This window comes from Bufo gargarizans, chromosome 8, assembly GCF_014858855.1.
Source record: "Bufo gargarizans isolate SCDJY-AF-19 chromosome 8, ASM1485885v1, whole genome shotgun sequence".
NCBI classification, from domain to species: Eukaryota; Metazoa; Chordata; class Amphibia; order Anura; family Bufonidae; genus Bufo; species Bufo gargarizans.
This window is the reverse complement of record NC_058087.1, coordinates 122797633-122816749: the sequence shown is the minus strand read 5'-3', so window position 1 is coordinate 122816749 and position 19117 is coordinate 122797633. Positions and strand designations below refer to the sequence as shown.

Sequence of the window (19117 nt, the reverse complement as noted above, 5' to 3'; positions counted from 1 at the left end):
CCTTTAGGATCAGTGGCCAATTTGCCCCTCGTCATAATCATATGTTGAAATTTTTGCCAAATGATGGCAGACATCTGGCTAGCTCAGGTTTGTCTTTAGGTGTGTAATAACTGATGAGGGGAAGTCTAAGTACCATTCAGAGTAGGTTCACAAATTCTGCTGACATGGTCTGTTCTTTTATGCCACCATAAGCTTTGTGACCGAATTCCATAAAGATAAGACATCTGAAAGTTGCTTCTTCTGAAACTCCGTATAAAGGTGCTGATAAAATAAGGATATCGCTCCCATATCTGGACTTTACACTTTGGTGCTAGTTCTTCATGGACCTTTGAGCTACTAATCAGCATTGCTAAGCACATATCGGGTAGTTTTGTCAAAAGTTTTTATTCAGTGAATTCATGTAGCTGGCACATTTGGATTTATCATGCCTTCACTCCAGAAGTTGCCAATTGGGGCTTTTGTAGCTTTTTGGGCTCACTTGCACAAAATGTTTGCGATTTTCATCCTTTTCACACCATTCAGTTTTTAAAAATTTGCAATCTCATTTCAGTAGTAGGGTAGAGTAGGAAAACTGGAGGAACTTTTCTTGACAAAAGTGTTAGGTCCCTTTCACACAGGTGAGTTTTCCGTGCGGGTGCAATGCGTGACGTGAACGCATTGCACCCGCACTGAATCCTGACCCATTCATTTCAATAGGGCTGTGTACATGAGCGATGGTTTTTTACGCATCACTAATGCTTTGCGTGAAAATCTCAGCATGTTCCATATTCGGCATTTTTTTTTTTTTTCATTCAACGCAGACCCCATAGAAGTAAATGGGGCTGCGTGAAAATCGCAAGCAAGTGCGATGCTATGCGATTTTCACAGATGGTTGCTAAGGAGATAATATTAAATAGGGACGTCATCGCAGGTGCAGCAAGAGGAAGAAAGACTAACAGCTGCGCGATCAAGTGGATTAGGTGAGTAATTTTTAAAATTATTTTTTAACCCTCAAGGGACATTTTACTTAGCATTCTGTATTAAAGAATGCTATTATTTTCCATTATAACCATGATATAATGAAAAATAATAAAATCTATAGCACACCAAACACAAACTTGAGTGAAGAAGTCCGGGTTCGGGTCTGGGTACCACATTCAGTTTTTTATCACGCACGTGCAAAACGCATTAAAACGCTTTGCACTCGCGAGAAAAAACTGAACAACGCAATCGCAGACAAAAGTGACTTAAATTAAGTGCGCACTTGGGCGAGCTTCCCGCAACACATCCGGACCTTTTCTGCAACGCCCGTGTGAACGGGGCCTTAGGTTTAAAGCAGTTGTGCAAGCATTTTATATTGATGCCCTATCCTTAGGACAGGCATGGGAACCTACTTCCTCTTCATTACAATGCCAATCATCTCGGAAGTGCAGTGTAATGACGAGCACTTGCTCCCTCCACTTGAATGGAGCGAGTACTTGTAATTATACTATGCCGCCGCTACAAGGGAGAAGACGCATAGCATAATGAGCATGGAGCACTGCCTCTTTTTCAAACGGCTGAGTGCCTGGTGACTCCTACTGATCAGATGTGGGTGAAATCTCAGGATGAACCTAAAATGCACTCAAACCTTTACAGGTGAACTTAATGTAACCTTGTGTAAACTTTTGAATGCACATGTCCAACTGTTAAATGTTTCCGAAATTTTGCACAACTTGCTGTTCTCTAACAAGGAGCTTAACTGCAAAATTCAAAACAGGTGTTTGATCCACGAATCGCCCAATAAGTTTCCTGGTACAATTAAAATTGGTATTTGAACAGTCCTCCTCATCGTGCTGTTCACATTTTGACATCATGAGTCCAAGAAGACACCCAACAATTGATCAACAGTACCTTGCCATTGTGAGGCTTCAGGGAGGATTTTCTCAGACGGAAGTGGCCACTGAGCTTAGAGTTTGAGTGTAATCAGCAGGTTGCAACAGAGATACATAGAGACTAGAAGAGTCACAGAAAGGCATATAAGTGGATGTCCTTTGGCCACATCCCACACTGATGATCGCTTCATTGTGAATAATGCCCGGCAGAAACGGATGATGACTACCACACAACTCCAGGCACATTTCAGGTAGGTGAGCGGCACCTAAGTGTCATGTCAGACCATTTGAAACCATTTACCTCAGCGTGGTCTGCGTTACTGATAAAAGTCGAGTCACGCTGAGAAGAAATTATGGACGCCAACATTGTTGAAGTCAAGGAGAGCACTATGCATCAGCTACTGTTATCACCAGATGAGCCTCTGGTGGTGGTGTTACAGTGTGGGCAGGTGCCTAGTCAATACAGAACTAACCTACGCTTTGTGAATAGTACAGTGACAAGCCCATACTACTTGAATAACATCATTAATCCAGTCATTGTGCCTCTGCATTAACAAAACAGGCCCAATTTCATCTTCATGGGCAACAATATGCCAGCTCATCGAAGTCACATCATTAGGGAACGGCTGCTGGAGACTGGGGTACCCTCAAATGGAGTGGCCTGCACTTTCTCCAGACCTGAATCCCATAAAAAACCTATGGGATCAGCAGTCGCCATGTAGAGGCTCGTAACTCTGTACCCCAGAACTCCAATGACCTAAGGGCCACCCTTCAAGAAGAGTGCCATGCCTCAGCAGACAATTTGACTTGTGAACAGCATGAGATATCGTTGTCAAGCTGTAATAGATTCTCAAGGCCATATGACAAGTTATTGAGACACTAACATTTTTTGTGGAGCTATACCCACCATTGTTGTTGGCTTGTGTTAAAATAAGTTGTTTGCGATGAGGAAATCGCCCTTGCATGCTTCTAGTTAAATGTCCTACTTTCATGATATAATATCACTATCCTACCTAATAAAAAGTGTGCCTGTGCTGTGTCTGTGCGTTTGACGATTTCTTAAGTGTGCAGTGCGCTGTCCAATAGAATCACAGCACACCACACACCGCCCAAGTCAGTGCGCCACCGGCCAATAAAAACACAGCATACCTCAGGCCTCATGGACCACCCACAGCAACCGCGCTGTTCTATCAAAGCCACCCACAATTGCGCCGGCCAATAAACACAGGGTGCACCACACACCGCCCACAGCAGCATGCCGTTATTATTGTGTGCTGTGTCAGTTTCAGCGCCGCCATTACAGTCCTGTCAGATATGCACAGCAGATGCTGCTGCCAGCAGTATTAGCCACCAGTTGTCGCCAGTGGTCTCGGCACCACCAGTCAGTGCCAGTCGTATCAGCCATCAGTCAGTGCCACCAGTCACAGTGACAGCAGTCGGTGACCGCCGCCTCAGCCCCACCAGTCACTGTGACCGCCGCCTCAGCCCCACCAGTCACTGTGACCGCCGCCTCAGCCCCACCAGTCACTGTGACCGCCGCCTCAGCCCCACCAGTCACTGTGACCGCCGCCTCAGCCCCACCAGTCACTGTGACCGCCGCCTCAGCCCCACCAGTCACTGTGACCGCCGCCTCAGCCCCACTCTGACGATGTGCGGAGGTCGGCCAGGATAGCAGCACGAGTTTAGTGTTTGTTTTGGAGCCGTGCTGGATCCGCCTCTTATCAGGTGCACTGGGTGGGGTCATTAGTTTAAATAGCACACCAGCCCAGTGCTCTGAGCGGATTATACTAATCATTGTGGTCTTCGAAGCTAGGAAGGAAGGTTGTCTGTCTGTTCCAGCTCAGAAAGATAAGTGTGATTCACGTTTGGTTGTTTTGTGTCATCTCTCCCATCCAGGTTCTGTGTGAGCAGGCTGCTCCTATTTCCCCTCTTCACCATCTCAGGGAATTTAGGGTTTTGTCAGCCCAGGCACGAGGACACATCACACCTACCTTTAAGGTCTGCATGTTTGCTGAGCAGTGCAGGGAAAGAGGTCAGGGATTAGCTAGGAGGTGACCCATCCCCTGTCTCTCGCCCAGAGCCTGGTTGGTGGGTTATCTGTGAGTCTGAGTGCATTCCCGCCGTGACAGCCCGCCGCCTCAGCCCCACCAGTCACTGCGCCCGCCGCCTCAGCCCCACCAGTAACTGTGCCCGTGACGCATATTACAGCCACATATAAGCCAGTATTTCAGTAACAGAAAATATTACAACATTCCATCCAAAAAAAGGACATGTCAAGTAGGACAAAAGACAGACAATGAAATCCTACAGAAGCATCAAGTAAACATCCAAAAAAAGGCTGAAAAACAAAGCAAAAAACAAGCAAATAGATCAATTTAAGAAAAAGAAAATGTCACAAAAACGCTAAAAGAGAGACTCAGAAAAGCAAATAGATCTACAGTACAGACCAAAAGTTTGGACACACCTTCTCATTCAAAGAGTTTTCTTTATTTTCATGACTATGAAAATTGTAGATTCACACTGAAGGCATCAAAACTATGAATTAACACATGTGGAATTATATACATAACAAAAAAGTGTGAAACAACTGAAAATATGTCATATTCTAGGTTCTTCAAAGAAGCCACCTTTTGCTTTGATTACTGCTTTGCACACTATTGGCATTCTCTTGATGAGCTTCAAGAGGTAGTCACCTGAAATGGTCTTCCAACAGTCTTGAAGGAGTTCCCAGAGATGCTTAGCACTTGTTGGCCCTTTTGCCTTCACTCTGCGGTCCAGCTCACCCCAAACCATCTCGATTGGGTTCAGGTCCGGTGACTGTGGAGGCCAGGTCATCTGGCGCAGCACCCCATCACTCTCCTTCATGGTCAAATAGCCCTTACACAGCCTGGAGGTGTGTTTGGGGTCATTGTCCTGTTGAAAAATAAATGATGGTCCAACTAAACGCAAACCGGATGGAATAGCATGCCGCTGCAGGATGCTGTGGTAGCCTTGCTGGTTCAGTATGCCTTCAAATTTGAATAAATCCCCAACAGGCATGTAGAGTCCATCCGTTCACCTTTTCTGCGTCGCACAAAGACACGGTGGTTGGAACCAAAGATCTCAAATTTTGACTCATCAGACCAAAGCACAGATTTCCACTGGCCTAATGTCCATTCCTTGTGTTCTTTAGCCCAAACAAGTCTCTTCTGCTTGTTGCCTGTCCTTAGCAGTGGTTTCCTAGCAGATATTCTACCATGAAGGCCTGATTCACACAGTCTCCTCTGAACAGTTGTTCTAGAGATGTTTCTGCTGCTAGAACTTTGTGTGGCATTGACCTGGTCTCTAATATGAACTGCTGTTAACCTGCGATTTCTGAGGCTGGTGACTCGGATGAACTTATCCTCCGCAGCAGAGGTGACTCTTGGTCTTCCTTTCCTGGGGCAGTCCGCATGTGAGCCAGTTTCTTTGTAGCGCTTGATGGTTTTTGTGACTGCACTTGGGAAAACTTTGAAAGTGTCCCCAATTTTTCGGACTGACTGACCTTCATTTCTTAAAGTAATGATGGCCACTCGTTTTTCTTTACTTAGCTGCTTTTTTCTTGCCATAATGCAAATTCTAACAGTCTATTCCAGGGATCAGCAACCTTCGGCACTCCAGCTGTGGTGAAACTACGACTCCCAGCATGCACACCTCCTTGGCTGTACTCAGAACTCCCAAAGGAGTGAATGGAGCATGCTGGGAGTCGTAGTTTCACAACAGCTGGAGTGCCGAAGGTTGCTGATCCCTGGTCTATTCAGTAGGACTATCAGCTGTGTATCCACCTGACTTCTCCACAACGCAACTGATGGTCCCAACCCCATTAATAAGGCAAGAAATCCCACTTATTAAACCTGACAGGGCACACCTGTGAAGTGAAAACCATTTCAGGTGACTACCTCTTGAAGCTCATCAAGAGAATGCCAAGAGTGTGCAAAGCAGTAGTAACATAGTACATAAGGCCGAAAAAAGACATTTGTCCATACAGTTCGGCCTGTTATCCTGCAAGTTGATCCAGAAGAAGGCAAAAAAAACAACTGTGAGGTAGAAGCCAATTTTCCCCACTTTAGGGGAATAAAAAAATTCCTTCCCGACTCCAATGAGGCAATCAGAATAACTCCCTGGATCAACGACCCCTCTCTAGTAGCTATAACCTGCAATATTATTACACTCCAGAAATACATCCAGGCCCCTCTTGAATTCCTTTATTGTACTCCCCATCACCACCTCCTCAGGCAGAGAGTTCCATAGTCTCACTGCTCTTACCGTAAAGAATCCTTTTCTATGTTTGTGTACACACCTTTTTTCTTCCAGACGCAGAGGATGTCCCCTCGTCACAGTCAGTCCTGGGGATAAATGGCTAGTTATTACTTTTAGTTGCCCTCCTCTGGACCCTCTCCAGCTCTGCTATGTCTGCCTTGTTTACAGGAGCCCAGAACTGTACACAGTACTCCATGTGTGGTCTAACTAGCGATTTGTAAAGTGGTAGGACTACGTTCTTATCACGGGAATCTATGCCCCTTCTGATGCAACCCATTATCTTATTGGCCTTGGCAGCAACTGCCTGACACTGGTTTTTGCAGCTTAGCTTGCTGTTTATTAAAATTCCTAGATCCTTTTCCATGTCAGTGTTACTGAGTGTTTTACCATTTAGTATGTACGGGTGACTTGCATTTTTCATTCCCATGTGCATAACTTTACATTTGTCAGTGTTAAACCTCATCTGCCACTTATCTGCCCAAGCCTCCAATCTATCCAGATCCCTCTGTAGTAGTATACTGTCCTCATCAGTGTAAATTACTTTACACAGTTTAGTGTCATCTGCAAAAATTGATACTTTGCTATGCAAGCCTTCTACAAGATCATTAATAAATATATTGAAGAGAATAGGGCCCAATACTGACCCCTGAGGTACTCCACTAGTGACAGTGACCCAATCTGAGTGTGTACCGTTAATAACCACCCTCTGTTTTCTATCACTGAGCCAGTTACTTACCCACTTACAGACGTTTTCTCCCAGTCCGAGCATTCTCATTTTATATACTAACCTTTTTATGTGGTACAGTGTCAAATGCTTTGGAGAAGTCCAGATATACGACATCCATTGATTTGCCGCTGTCAAGTCTAGAACTTACCTCCTCATAGAAACTGATTAAATTAGTTTGACATGACCGATCCCTCACGAAGCCATGCTGATATGGCGTTATTTGCTTATTTCCATTGAGATGCTCTAATATAGCATCTCTCAGAAAACCTTCAAACAGTTTACCATCAACAGATGTTAAACTTACCGGCCTATAGTTTCCAGGCTCTATTTTTGGACCCTTTTTGAATATTGGCACCACATTTGCCATGCGCCAATCCTTTGGGACATTCCCTGATCAAAGCAAAAGGTGGCTACTTTGAAGAACTTTTTGTTATGTATATAATTCCACATGTGTTAATTCATAGTTTTTGATGCCTTCAGTGTGAATCTACAATTTTCATAGTCATGAAAATAAAGAAAACTCTTTGAATGAGAAGGTGTGTCCAAACTTTTGGTCTGGAAATGATTTGGAAAATCAGTATAAAAAACAATCTCTAAGAGAAAGAAAGAACTACTGTTCTAGTGCCCGGTATTGTAACAGGCTTAATGTCTAGTATACAGTGGATATAAAAAGCCCCTGTTGAAATGTCAGATTTCTGTGCTTTAAAAAAAATTAGACAAAGATACATTTCAGAATTTTTTCCACTTTTAATGTGACCTATAAACTGTACCACTCAATTGAAAAACTGAAATCTTTTAGGTGGAGGGAAGAAAACAAAACATATGGTTGCATAAGTGTTCACACCCTCTTATAACTGGGGATGTAGCTATGTTCAGAATTAAGCAATCGCATTAAAAATCATGTTAAATAGGTGTCGGCATACACCTGCCATCATTTAAATTGCCTCTGATTAACCCCAAATAAAGTTCAGCTGCTCTAGTTGGTCTTTCATGAAATTTTCCTAGTCACATCCCACAGCAAAAGTTATGGTCCACAGAGAGCTTCCAAAGCATCAGAGGGATCTCCTTGTTAAAAGGTATCAGTCAGGAGAAGGGTACAAAAGAATTTCCAAAGCATAAGAGATGCCATGGAACACAGTAAAGACTGTCATCATCAAGTGGAGAAAATATGGCACAACAGTGACATTACCAATGTTGTAGAAATATTAATATTAGAAATCCGCTCTCATCAGGCTTTGTGTAAGGATAGGCAAACCCCTTAACCGCAGTCAGACAAAGGTGTTACCATCTTGAGTTCTTCTGAGCAACTGCCACTCCTCCAGTCTGCTTACCTTTTATTTAGTCACAGTAACAATGGAAAGGGGTTGGCTCATCACCTGACCACTTACTTCATGTAACAAGGATACAGGAAGTGATGACACAGGAAGATGAGAGAGTTCAGGTACTTGTCAAAGGACAGGGGAGGGCATCAACGTGGCTAGACATTGCAATGCACCCCCCCCCCCCCCCATCCCTGTATAAGGAAGGATGAGTCATGTCCATTGTCTGAGCAGGCAGGTGGCTTCCCATCCCCCATCACTGTCAGTATCTAGTGAAGCTCCTTCTACTGGTCTCTATAGGTTTGAGATTATCTGCAAGACATTGCTACAGCTATTGTCAGTATACGGTACGAGTATACCGACAAGGCAGATATGTATGTCTTAACCCCTTAAGGACTCAGCCCTATTTCACCTTAAGGACTTGGCCATTTTTTGCAAATCTGACCAGTGTCACTTTAAGTGCTCAAAACTTTAAAACGCTTTGACTTACCCAGGCCGTTCTGAGATTGTTTTTTCGTCACATATTGTACTTCATGACACTGCTAAAATTGGGTCAAAAAAGTGAATTTTTTTGCATAAAAAAATACCATATTTACCAAAAATTTAGAAAAATTAGCAAATTTCAAAGTTTCAGTTTCTCTACTTCTGTAATACATAGTAATACCCCCAAAAATTGTGATGACTTTACATTCCCCATATGTCTACTTCATGTTTGTAGCATTTTGGGAATGATATTTTATTTTTTGGGGATGTTACAAGGCTTAGAAGTTTAGAAGCAAATCTTGAAATTTTTCTGAAATTTACAAAAACCCAATTTTTAGGGACCACTACAGCTCTGAAGTCACTTTGCGAGGCTTACATAATAGAAACCGCCCAAAAATGACCCCATTCTATAAACTACACCCCTCAAGGTATTCAAAACTGATTTTACAAACTTTGTTAACCCTTTAGGTGTTGCACAAGAGTTATTGGCAAATGGGGATGAAATTTGAGAATTTCATTTTTTTGCCTAATTTTCCATTTTAACCCATTTTTTCCACTAACGAAAGCAAGGGTTAACAGCCAAACAAGACTGTATCTTTATTGCCCTGACTCTGCCGTTTACAGAAACACCCCATATGTGGCCGTAAACTACTGTACGGGCACACAGCGGGGCGTAGAGTGAAAGGTGCGCCGTATGGTTTTTGGAAGGCAGATTTTGCTGGACATGTTTTTTTGACACCATGTCCCATTTGAAGCCCCCTGATGCACCCCTAGAGTAGAAACTCCATAAAAGTGACCCCATCTAAGAAACTACACCCCTCAAGGTATTCAAAACTGATTTTAGAAACTTTGTTAACCCTTTAGATGTTGCACAAGATTTAATGGAAAATAGAGATACAATTTCAAAATTTCACTTTTTTGGAAGATTTTCCATTTTAATATTTTTTTTCCAATTACAAAGCAAGGGTTAACAGCCAAACAAAACTCATTATTTATGGCCCTGATTCTGTAGTTTACAGAAACACCCCATATGTGTTCGTAAACCGCTGTACGGGCACACGGCAGGGCGCAGAAGGAAAGGAATGCCATACGGTTTTTGGAAGGCAGATTTTGCTGGACTGTTTTTTTTTGACACCATGTCCCATTTGAAGCCCCCCTGATGCACCCCCAGAGTATAAACTCCAAAAAAGTGACCCCATTTTAGAAACTACGGGATAGGGTGGCAGTTTTGTTGGTACTAGTTTAGGGTACATATGATTTTTGGTTGCTCTATATTACACTTTTTTGTGTGGCAAGGTAACAAGAAATAGATTTTTTGGCACGTTTTTTTTTTTGTTATTTACAACATTCATCTGACAGGTTAGATCATGTGGTAATTTTATAGAGCAGGTTGTCACGGACGCGGCGATACCTAATATGTATACAATTTTTTTTATTTATGTAAGTTTTACACAATGACTTCATTTTTAAAACAAAAAAAATGTTTTAGTGTCTCCATAGTCTAAGAACCATAGTTTTTTCAGTTTTTGGGCGATTATTTTAAGTAGGGTCTCATTTTTTGCGGGATGAGATGACGGTTTGATTGGCCCTATTTTGGGGTGCACATGACTTTTTAATCGCTTGCTATTACACTTTATTGTGACGTAAGATGACAAAATGGCTTTTTTTACACCGTTTTTATTTTTATTTTTTTACGGTGGTCACCTGAGGGGTTAGGTCATGTCATATTTTTATAGAGCCGGTCGATACGGACGCGGCGATACCTAATATGTATACTTTGTTTTATTTATTTAAGTTTTACACAATGATTTTATTTTTGAAACAAAAAAATCATGTTTTAGTGTTTCCATAGTCTGAGAGCCATAGTTTTTTCAGTTTTTTGGCAATTATTTTGGGTAGGGTATGATTTTTGCGGGATGAGATGACGGTTTGATTGGTACTATTTTGGCGTACATGCGACTTTTTTGATCACTTTTATTACCTTTTTTGGGAAGTAAGGTGGGCAAAATTTCAATTTCCTAATAGTTTTTTTTTTTTTTTATGGCGTTCACCGTGCGGGGAAAGTAACATGACCGTTTTATAGATCAGGTCATTACGGACGCGGCGATACCAAACATGTGTAGGGAATTTTATTTTTTTCATTTTTATTCAGTGATAAATGTGTTTTTTTGATTTTTACTTTTTTTTCACTTTTTTTTTTGACCCAGACCCACTTGGTTCTTGAAGATCCAGTGGGTCTGATGTCTGTATAATACAGTACAGTACAATATATATTGTACAGTACTGTATTTTACTTACACTTTGTCTGAACAGATCTATGCTTTCAGCACAGATCTGTTCAGAACCATGGACAGCAGGATGCCTGAGACGGCGTCCTGTTGCCATGGGAACCTTCCCCGTCTGCTCAGTAGTGGTCAGAACTGCGCAGACGGGGAAGGGTAAGGACGGGGCTTCGGGGGGCTGCCTGGGAGCTCTCTCCCTCTCCATTCGGGGGGCTGCAAAGGCACAGCAGCCCCCCGATGGGAGAGGGAGGGAGCTACTTCTTACTGTTAACTTTTTCCATACAGCGGTCCGTACGGACCGCTGTATGGAAAGGGTTAAACGGCTGACATCGCATCACCGATGTCAGCCGTTTATACCAGGGTGCCAGCAATGTGCTGGCACCCTGGTATACCCACTCTACACCAACGAATTTTCAAGGGGAGGCGGGCGGGGATCGCGATCCCGCCTGCCGCACCGCCCGCCTCCCGCACCGCCCCCACCGCCCACAACTCCCCCCCCTGCACCACCCGCCGGCCAAAAATCATGCAGGGGTGCAGGGGGGAGGTAAAATCTATATTTGAGGTACACTAAAGTTTCTGATCCCCGCGGTCAGGGACCGCAGGGGATCAGAAACTGCAAAAAGCGCAGCAAACCGCAGGTCTGAATTGACCTGCGGTTTGCGGCGATCGCCGATAGGGGGGGGTCACATGACCCCCCCCTGGCGTTGTCACAGGATGCCGGCTGAATGATTTCAGCCGGCATCCCGTTTCCATTAACCCCCGCGGCGCCGGAATCTGCATTTAAAGTTAGGACGTACCGGTACGCCCTGAGTCCTTAAGGACTCGGGAAATAGGGCGTACCGATACGCCCTGCGTCCTTAAGGGGTTAAAAGCAGATTTTTATCCAGAAAGGAATAGCGAAGCCGCAGCAAAGGTATAATATGTATCTCTCGTTATGCAGACTTCACTTCTCTAATGTGTATAGACATTTGAAGGGAAGAAGCCCAGAGCATTGCACTTAGTGCTCACAAACCGGCAAACGCCACCCTACACACTGAGAACACGTCTCCAAGCCCATGAGAAGGTTTTCATACTGACAGTTTTACCACTAGTCCCGATTCAACCCAGGTACCCTCTGCTAGAGCGTTCTTCGGTTAAATCCGACACAGGGAGACAGATGACAATCTATAAAACACACGCACACACACACACACACACACACATCCTAAGATAAAATGTCTGCATAATAAAATTTCCACAACACCAAGAACTGGACGTCCCTCCAAAATTGATGGAAAGACGAGAAGAAAAGTGGTCTGGGAGGCTACCAAGAGGCCTACAACAACATTAAAGGAGCTGCAGGAATATTTGGCAAGTACTGGCTGTGTGGTACATGTGACAACAATCTCCCGTATTCTTCAAATGTCTGGGCTATGGGGTAGAGTGGCAAGACGAAAGCCTTTTCTTAGGAAGGAAAACATCCAAGCCAGGCTACATTTTGCAAAAACACATTTGAAGTCTCCCAAAAGCATGTGGGAAAAGGTGTTATGGTCTGATGAAACGAAGGTTGAACTTTTTGGCCATAATTCCAAAAGATATGTTTGGCGCAAAAACACTGCACATCACCAAAAGAACACCATACCCACAGTGAAGAATGGTGGTGGCAGCATGATGCTTTGGGGCTGTTTTTCTTTAGCTGGAACTGGGGCCTTAGTTAAGCTAGAGGGAATTATGTACAATTCCAAATACCAGTCAATATTGGCACAAAACCTTCAGGTTTCTGCTAGAAAGCTGAACATGAAGAGGAACTTCATCTTTCAGCATGACAGCAACCCAAAGCATACATCCAAATCGACAAAGGAATGGCTTCACCAGATGAAGATTAAAGTTTTGGAATGGCCCAGACCCGAATCCTATTGAAAATCTGTGGGGTGGGGGGGTGGGGGGGGGGGGGGGATTTGGAGTGTTTTGCAAAGGAGAGTGGGCAAATCTTGCCAAGTCAAAATGTGCCATGCTGATAGACTCATACTCAAAAAGACTGAGTGCTGTAATGCAATCAAAAGGTGCTTAAAACAAAGTATTAGTTTAAGGGTGTGCACACTTATGCAACCGTATTATTTTATTTTTATATTTTTTTTGTTCCCTCTACCTAAAAGATTTTAGTTTTTTTTTTTTTTTTCAATTGAGTGGTAGTTTAATAGGTCGCATTAAAGGTGAAAAAAGTTCTGAAATGATTTTATTTTTCTCTTACGTTACAGAAACCTGACAGTTTACCAGGGGTGTGTAGACTTTTTATATCCACTGTAGATATAATACCGCCTGCATAACACCTTTCTTTAAGGATATGGCTACGTTTACACTTGCGTTTTGGGCAGATCCGTCATGAACAGATCAGTTTGTATTATCTGTAACATAGACAAGACAGATCCGTCATGAACTCCATTGAGAGTCAATGGGAGACGGATCAGTTTTCTAATGTGTCAGAGAAAACGGATCCGTCCCCATTGACTTACATTGTGTGTCAGGACGGATCCGTTTGGCTCAGTTTTATCAAGCGGACAGCAAGACGCTGCAGGCATTTTGGTGTCCGCCTCCAGAGCGGAATGGAGACTGATCGGAGGCAAATTGATGCATTCTGAGCGGATCCTTTTCCATTCAGAATGGATTAGGGCAAAACTGATCCGTTTTGGACCGCTTGTGAGCGCCCTGAACAGATCTCACAAACTAAAAGCAAAAACACCAGTGTGAAAGTAGCCTAAGACAAACTTGTCAAACATGCAACATTTGATAAATGTAACAAAGTACTCCACACAGGCTCAAGCTAAACTGACTTTGCATATTCCCCTGATGATAAATTCCCCCTGCGGTCTTTTACATGCCCCGTGCATAATATTCAGTGTTCCTTTGTCTCTGCCAACAGCCGTATGACTTCCTCCTAAGCTGTGGTTGCAACATATGAAGCAGAATAGTCTATGCCCCCACCTCTTCCCTCTCATGAAAGCTGCTACTTTCACACACAAAACCTTTGAAATCATGATTTTATGGTGACTCAGAATGCAGTTAATACAGCAAAAAATCATATTTGCTGATTTAGCCTTAAACAAAGTAAAGGTTTATTGGATCGCGTTACTTTAGCGTTTGCCGTTTTTTTTTTTTTTTCTTTATTCTTTTTTTGCTCAAACAAGTGTTCCCACATCGGCAGTTGTGGTTAAACTGTTAGCTAATGTCAATTCTATGAATTTTAGCAAATGCCTTTCATTTTCAATATTGCACTCTTACGGGGCTCTTGAATTTTGTCCTGACTCATTGTGGTGGTTGCCTGGCTGGGTGGGGAGTTGGTTAGCAAAGTCAATCTCCAAACCTTTCATCTTCCTGTGGGCTTAACAGTGGTAGGTGGCACAAGGGGCAGAAACGAGTGCTTCCCCTGTCTACAGCCTTTCTGGTTTGCACACCCTGAAAACCTGCATGTTTTACCCCCTGTACATGCTCTGTTTGGCTGTGTATATCCTCCTCCCCCTCCCTTAAGATGTGGAATCTATTTGATTCAGCAGGACAAGTAGCTATGTGAAGGACTTGCACAGACTCCGTAGCAGCAAAATTCAAGTACATTTTTAATGAAGACTCAGCATTCTTAGTCTTACAGGGAATCTGTCACCAGGAAATTCACTGATAAACCAGGCGCAATGCCTTGTAGAACTGGCTCAGCTGATTGTAATGATACAGTCCGGATCAAAAGTTTAAGACCACTTGAAAAATGGCAAAAAATCATATTTTACATTGTTGGATCTTAACAAGGTTCCAAGTAGAGCTTCAACATGCAAAGAGAAGAAATGGAAGTGAGACAAAACATTTTTTGAGCATTCAATTTAATGAAAACAACAAATAAACTGAAACAGGCTGTTTTTTAGCTGATCAAAAGTTTAGGACCACATTCCTTTTAAAAGGCCAAATCTGTGCAAAGATGTGGATTTGGTGTCATTTTCTGTCAGGTAGTCACACGTTGTGATGGCAAATGCAAAAAAACTCTCCTTTTTGAACGTGGTCGGGTTGTTGAACTGCATAAGCAGGGTCTCACAGCGCGCCATCGCTGCTGAGGTGGGACGCAGTAAGACAGTCATTTGGAATTTCTTAAATGATCCTGAGGGTTATGGAACAAAAATCAAGTGGAAGACCCAAAAAAAATGTCATCGGCATGGAGCCGGAGGATCCAATTGGCTGTCCGTCAGGACACTGGACGATCCTCAACCCAAATTAAGGCCCTTACTGGTGCTGACTGCAGCCCAATAACCATCAGACGGCATCTGAGTCTGAAGGGCTCCAAAAACAAAAAACGTCTTCAAAGACCTCGTCTCCTTGAACGCCACAGAACTGCTCGTTTGGACTTTGCAAGAGAGCACCAAACATGGGACATTCAAAGGTGGAAGAAAGCTTTATTCTCTGAGGAAAAAATGTAACCTTGATGGTTTCCAACGTTACTGGCATGACTAGCAGATCCCATCTGAGATGTTTTCTACGCGCCACAGTGGAGGGGGCGCCATATTGGTCTGGGGTGCTTTTTCCTTCAGTGGAACAATGGAGCTTCAGGAAGTGCAGGGTGTCAAACGTCCGCTGGCTATGTCCAGATGTTGCAGAGAGCATTCCTCGTGACTGAGGGCCCTCATCTGTGTGGTAACGACTGGGTTTTTCAACAGGACAGCGCTACAGTACACAATGCCCGCAGGACAAGGGACTTCTTCCAGGAAAATAACATCACTCTTTTGGCCCATCCTGCGTGTTCTCCTGATCTAAATCCAATTGAGAACCTTTGGGGATGGATGGCAAGGGAAGTTTACAAAAATGGACAACAGTTCCAGACAGTAGATGGCCTTCGTGCGGCCGTCTTCACCACTTGGAGAAATGTTCCCACTCCCCTCATGGAAACGCTTGCATCAAGCATGCCGAAACAAATTTTTGAAGCGATAAACAATAACGGCGGAGCTACACATTACTGAGTTCATGTTTGGAAGATGAATTTCTGTTTTGGGGGGTTTCGTTTTTTTTTTTTTTTTTTTTTTTTTTTTTTTAAGGTGTGGTCCTAAACTTTTGATCAGCTGAAAAAACAGCCTGTTTCAGTTTATTCGTTGTTTTTCATTAAATTGAATGCTCAAAAAATATTTTCTCACTCCCATTTCTTGTTGTTGCATGTTGAAGTTCTACTGGGAACCTTAAGATCCAGCCATGCTAAATATGATTTTTTGCCATTTTTCAAGTGGTCTTAAACTTTTGATCAGGACTGTACCTGTCACTTAGTGAAAGAGTGCTTTTAATACATATGAAAATGAGCAGTTAAGTGCACTGTGGGTGGGACAAAGTCAGTCATTGGGAAATCCACCCAAATGATTTGTCTGACAGAAGGTTCAGATGTGAACAGAGTAGTAGTAATTCTACCCCAAATATGACCCTTTTAAACCCTTGTATGCTTGCTTTACCTAGGGCAGATTTTCTGGAACAAGTGTTTCTGCGAATGCTCGTTCCCGACAATCTGCCCATCTAAATGTGCCACCGATGAACGAGCGAAACACTCTTTCATCAAGTGATCCTGTCGTTCATGTTGTTTTCTGGTCAGCAGATTGTGCCCTCTAAACGGAGATCTGCGTCACAGAAACAATGCAGCTGTATATGGACGAGCAATCGCAATAGCGATCCCTCATCTTCATACCGTGGAGGTAATCACTGCATTAAAGCATCACTTCACCTCCACTGAGCTAGCAGCTGACTTCCTTCCCGACAATCGGCTGTTATATCTGGACGTGTAAACCTTCTAGTTAAAGTACTATTATCTTAGTTTATTTATTTATGCACTTGTATAGCGCTACTATATTCTGCAGCGCTTTACAGATATTAGCATCCAACTGTCCCCAATGGGGCTCACAATCTAAGGTCCCTATCAGTATGTCTTTGGAGTGTGGTAGGAAACCAGAGTACCTGGAGGAAACCCACGCAAACATGGGGAGAACATACAAACTCCATGCAGATGTTGTCCTTTGTCAGATTCAAACCTAGGACCCCAAGGCACCAGTGCTAGGCACTGAACCACCATGCTGCCCAAACCGAGCTTTGCTTGTGTTATACAAGATAAGATGAAATTGGTGTCTTATGCCCCATGCACACGACCGTATATATTTTGCGGTCAGCAAATAACGGATCCACACAAAATACGGATGATGTTCGTGTGCATTCCGTATTTTGTGGAATAGAACAGCTGGCCCCTGATAGAACAGTACTATCCTTGTCCATAATGCAGACAATAATAGGACAAGTTCTATTTTTTTTGCGGAACGGACATATGGAAACTGAATGCATACGGCGTACCCTCTCTTTTTTTTTTTTTTTTTTTTTTGAGGACCCATTGAAATGAATGGTTCCATATACGGTCCGCAAAAAAAAAAACTGAACGGACACAGAAAATACGTTTGTGTGCATGAGGCCTTACTGTAACATTTGGCAGGCGGATGACTTGTGGCATAGGGCCAGTTCACTAGTAAAGAAGTATTTTAGGGCAGTCTGGATACACATTCAATAGCTGTCGGACGAATGATTGTTCGGCAGTCGGCTTTCTCTCCCGACTCCCAAACTTGTATGTGTATTCAGTCCTGAAAGCAAAGAAAGTCCCTGCTAGACACAAAAGGATTGGGCAAAAATATTCACTTCACCCTGACATCATCTGTTGGGGGAGATTTTGGGAGCTCCCCATATACCTTATCGGCCTAACCTACTGTTCTTGGCGAGTTCTTCCAACAACAGTGTTTGGAGCCTTTACTCTAATTATATGGAAGGATATGCCCCTGTGTATATAAAGGGGTTGTATATGCATCAGATACTGTGTCCTGATCTTGTGTATGTACAAGTACTAAGGTTTTATCTCTTTTTGCTTTTTCTAAGAAGTGGAAATCATTTCTCCTACTTCTTTAGTTTAGAGTTGGCCAAAACTTGTGTTGGTTAGCAGTACTTGTAATTAAGTGCACCTCTCCCCCATATTCCTGGGCCGTTCAGAGATGTTGTACTTGCCTCGCTCCCCGCCACCCACGTCGCTTCTCATACCAGCGCGAATGAAAACATACTGCGTTGGGAAGGGGGGGGGGGAGCAGCCAATAGCGGCTAAACCTGGACAACCCCTTTAATTGCAGACCCCATCTAAGGGTCCATGTGTATGGGGCGTTAGGAGGTATAGCCATTGGCTGAATGAGCATATCGCAAACGGTAAACTAAAGTTTTTCGGCAGCTTTAGGTTATGTTCCTGCTATGTTCTGAGTATCATGGCCCTGTCCACGCACATCAAGAGTGTCTTTTGGGATACGTTGGGTTGGTATATGTTGGCATACCATCTCTTCCCCTGCAAATGAATACAGAAAATGTGGCAGAGGAATGCATCACATGTATAACCCCCCCCCCCCCCCCAATATAATATATGTAGAAATAATATACTGATCTTTTAAAAACTAAACCCAATAGGCTATATGAGCCTTTCTTCTGTGCATTTCACTTTTGTCCTTTCCAAGTCTGCTTCATGTCATTTCCAGCTTTAATACCCTGCCAAAACTTTTAACCGAGTTGCTTGGGCCTTTTTATTTAAGTTTGCATGTTTCTCTCGTTACCCTACTTTCATCTCAATTTCTTCAGTAATGGCATAAAAATGTGAATGCTGAAATTAATCTATGACGGGGGACCTGCCTCTATGACGGGGGACCTGCGATCCGCGGCAGTTAACCCCTCAGGTGCAGCACCTGATGGGTTAATTGCTGCGGATCGCAGCGCTCTGTCATAGAGGCTGTGTGCCGGCTATGCGATTCTGCAGCCGGCACCAGCTGCTCTCTTTCTTGTCATTGGTGGCAGCGGCAGTATGTGATTTTGCAGCCTGCACCCGCCGCCTAGATTTGTATTAATGGGTTAGTTATCTTCATTTGTGGTGCAGTGGCCCCAGCCCCTCCCCTCTCTCGTCATTGGCGGCAGCGGCACAGTGGGGAGGGAGGGAGAGATTCCTGCCCTGTGATTCTGAGGGAACATGGCGCGCGCTGAGAGCAGCACGCACCATATTCTGATACTAGGCAAATACCCGTATCTAATCCATCCGGGTACAAAAGTATCGATTGGGTATTGATAATTCGATACCAGATGCAACCCTAGTTAGGACCCTTTTACACAGGTTGCAGATATGGC

The 19117-nt window shown here is 43.5% G+C and overlaps 1 protein-coding gene across 1 annotated transcript in view; it reads left to right on the top strand.

Annotated features, from left to right (window-relative positions):
- Positions 1 to 19117, top strand: part of SGPL1 (sphingosine-1-phosphate lyase 1) — a 109611-nt gene that overhangs the window by 15945 nt on the left and 74549 nt on the right. The gene's annotated exons all lie outside the window — the stretch shown is intronic.